Below are 4462 nucleotides of genomic sequence, written 5' to 3'. Positions count from 1 at the left end.
AAATGGTGCTCAGAGAACTGGACATCCATATGCAAAAGAATGATAGTGGTCCCCTATCTCAAACCATATACAAAAATTAGCTCAAAATGGATCAAAGACCTAAATGTAAGAGCCAAGACTATAAAACTCATAGAAGAAAATATAGGGAAGCATCTTTAAGATATTGTGTTGGGCAATGGTTTCTTAGACTTCATGCCCCCAAAACAAGAACAACAACAACAAAAATAGATAAATGGGACTGGTCCCCCTCAAAATTAAAAACTTTTATGCATCAAAAGATTTTGTCAAGAAAGTGAAAAGACAACCTACTCAATGGGAGAATATATTTGGACACCACATATCCAATGAGGGTTTAATATCCAAAATATGTAAAGAAATCCTACAACTCAAAAATAAAAAGACAAACAATCCAATTTAAAAATGGACAAAAGACCTGAATAGATTTTTCTCCAAAGAGGATATACAAATGGCAAAAAGCCTATGAAAAGATGGTCATCATCACTAGTTATTACAAAAATGTAAATCAAAACCACAATGAGATATTTCATTCCTACTAGAAGGGCCACTATTTACAAAAACATAAAACTACAAGTGTTGGAGAGGATATACAAAAATGGGAACACTTATTCATTGCTGGTAGGAATGCAGCCACTGTGATAGCCAGTTTGTCTGTTCTTCAAGATGCAAAGTATAGAGTTACCATATGACCCAGTAATTCTGCTACTCAGTATATACCCAAAAGAAATGAAAGCGGAGACTTGAACAGATATTTGCACACCTGTTCATAGTGAAATTATTCACAGTTGCCAAAAGATGGAAACAACCTAAATGTCCATCAACTGATGGATAAACAAAATGTGATATATACATACAATGGAATATTATCTAACTGTAAAAAGGACTGAAGTCCTGATGTATTTGACAACATTGATTAACTTTGAGGACATTATGTTAAGTGAAATAAGCCAGACACAGAAGGACAAATATTATATTATTTCACTGTTATTAATTGATTATAATACGCAAACTCATGGAGTTAGAATCTAGAATATATGTTACCAGGAGATAGATTGGAGTTAGAAAAATGGGGAGTTGATGCTTAACTTGTACAAAATTTCTATTTAGGCTGATGGTAAAGATTCGTAAATGGATGACAGTGACAGTAGCACATATTGTGAGTGTAATCAACAGCACTGAACTGTATAGGTGAATGTGGTTAAAAGAGGAAACTTTAGGATGCATTTATTACTAGTATAAAAATTAAAAGATAAAACATAGGACTATACAACCCAGTGAAACCTATTGTGGATGATGGACTATAGTTAACAGGACAAATACAAGAAGGTTCTTTTATGAATTATAACAAATATATGATACTAATGTAATAATAGGGTGGTAAATAGGAAAAATATATACCTAATTTAAATGACAATAGATAGAACTATTTTAATAATCTTTCATCAATTATAACAAAAGTACAAATAAAAATAGTACAATTATTTTTAAAAGTGCTATTATCAATAGTAACAAATGTTCTACACCAGTGTAAGGTGTTAGTGGTGGGGTGGTATATAGGAATCCTGTATTTTATGCATGATTGTTTTGTAAACTCACAAATTCTCTGATAAAAACAATGAATGAACGGATGGATGAATGAATGAAGAATGAATTGATTATGGGGGAAGACAGGATGATCAAGTGATAAAAGGAAAGTTTTTTTAACATGTTTTCTGTTTATTTATACATGTTCTATTAAGTATTGGTATACACATACATAACATTATATAATAGATATGCACATCATCATCTATTGTGCATCTTTCAGTTAACATTCAATGTTATATTTGAATTAACTCCATTAATTAAAATTTAGTTTAGCATTGCATAAAATATAGAAATTGAGCCATACCATGGAAATTACAGCAACAGCTTTTACTTCACATGTACTTACAAGCACTAATCCATTTGGGGGAAAGTTTCATATTCTTCCTACTACTTGTTACAAAATTCTCAACTTAACATTGACAGATCACTTCACAATCCTATATTTTTATCTGAATTATTTTTCAATAACAAGTAAATAGGCAATTTTGTGAATTCATGTTGAATAGCATGGGAAAGCATTCTAGTTAGAGCTTTTGTCAAGTGTGATATTTCTGATATGAACACTAGCTGAATATTTTTTCACTTTGACTTTAAGATTATCATTTATTCAGTATGCAAACCTCAATGAAGGTGAAATTCAAAATCACTAAAGATTCCTTCATTCATTACACTGTGATGTAAGCAAAGTCTTTTTCATGTTTATTTCATCAAATTTCTACTCCAGCAAAAATTATCCATTGTTCCCCTAGAGTCTCCTCCTTCCCTTTAGGATTTTCCTATCTGATTTTCTGTTTTAGGAGTTGTTACTACTCTGTGTTTTTCCTGTGTGCACTTAGGCGGTAGCTCAGCTTAAATGTCCTCCAGGTGACTACAGACACAGGGTTCCTCCCAGGGCAGTTCACTCATGAGTCTGTTTAAGGTTAAATTACAGATAAAGGCATTTTGCATTGATTATACTGATAATTATACTCTTTTGTGGGTTCTCTTTATTTAAATAATAGGGCTATGGATGAAGACTTCTGTATCATTACATTTATAACATGAGTCCTCTCATGTTTTCTAAGGGTAGAATATCGACTGTCAGCTTTCCCATATAAATCACATTCATGTGGTTTCTCTCCAGTGTTTATTATCACACCGTGTCTAACATTAAAACTATCAGTGAAGGATTTCCCATATTTAGGGCATCTATATGGCTTCTCTCCAGTGGACTTGGGGAATGGCAGTGAGGATAGAAAAGAAAGGGGATATTAAACAATATACTAAGGACACATACAAGTTGATTGTGGTAGATTGCTGCAGTATTGGCTCCTGATGATTCACACATCCTCCATCCATTCCCTTTGTGATCTCCTACATTGACTCTGAATTTGGCCAGATAATAGCAAATGTGCAAGGAAAGTCTTGAAAAGAACTTGCACTTTATAGTTTCACTTTTCTTGCTGATTCTAAAGAGCCTAGAACCACTATCATAGGACTAAACTGATGCTAACCTACTCGAAACATGTCAGACCTATCACCCCAGCTGACAGGCAGAATTAACCAAAGGCTAGAATGAAGTGCCAGACATATAAGTGAGATGCATGAAGCAATTCTAAAATAACCAACCTTCAGCTCGCTAGTCAGCTGACTGCAACCCCATGATTGGGTCTGGGTAAAGCCCAGTCCAGTTGAATCCAGCCCAAATTGCTGATCCATAGACTTGTGCACTAATAAATCATTGCCTTAAGCTGTTAAAATCTGAGGTGGTTTGCTGTGCATCAAATATCCTGATACAGTAATGGATTGGCGTTAGCCTTGCATGTCACCCTAAACGATTGAGATTTAGAGACAGGGAAGCAGTTCAAAGAGTGAGTGTGGGGCAATTTAAAATTTTTTCTTTACTGTAGGGTTTTTGTTTGATTTTTTTTTTTTTTTTTTGGATTAGGAAGAGTGGAACTCAAAGGAGAGGGGGAATTTGAGTAACAAAACTTACTTCAAAGGCTCATATAAAGACCAAATGTAATACTATACACAAATACACCGAATGAAAGATAAATGTCACTAAGCCCCCTCTTGATATAGATGTGGAGTGGATACAGCCATTCTGAGGTCCACAGGATGGAGGAATAGAGTATGGATTAGAGTGGACTTACTGATATTCTATTCATGAACTATTGTGATTAGTAATTGAAGAAAATGTGGCATTGGTGTGGAGAAAGTGGCCATGGTGGCTGCTGGGGGTAGGGAATGGGAGGAAGAGATGAGATGTGGGGGCGTTTTCGGGACTTGGAGTTGTCCTGGGTGGTGCTGCAGGGACAGTTACTGGACATTGTATGTCCTCCCATGGCCCACTTGGTGGAATGTGGGAGAGTGTGGGCTATGATGTGAACCATCGACCATGAGGTGCAGCGATGCTCAGAGATGTATTCACCAAATGCAGTGAATTTCTCATGATGATGGAGGAGATTGTTGTTATGGAGGGAGGAGTGGGGTGAGGGGGGTAGGGGGTATATGGGGACCTCATATTTTTTTAATGTAATATTTTAAAAAAGACAAAAAAATAAAAGCAGGAAATGTGAAAAATAAAATAAAATAAAAGCAGGAAATGTGAAAAAAAAGTCACCTTGTAAGTCTGTATGTATGTGCACTGAATGCATTTCCTCTTCTATTTGTTTTTTACGAATTGTCAAGGGGGTATACATGCATACATATACACACACACCCCATTTTGGGAAGAAACAACTTGAAAGTGCCCCCAAAACACTCTAGAACACTCACTGAAGTTTCCGGTTACAGGTCAGATGCAATTTTTGCAGATATATGTCTCCTTCTATCCCCAAACTCAGAGAATTCCCTTCTTTGAAATGTCATGTCT

This window comes from Dasypus novemcinctus, chromosome 11, assembly GCF_030445035.2.
Source record: "Dasypus novemcinctus isolate mDasNov1 chromosome 11, mDasNov1.1.hap2, whole genome shotgun sequence".
Lineage (NCBI taxonomy): Eukaryota > Metazoa > Chordata > Mammalia > Cingulata > Dasypodidae > Dasypus > Dasypus novemcinctus.
This window is presented reverse-complemented; position numbering follows the sequence as displayed.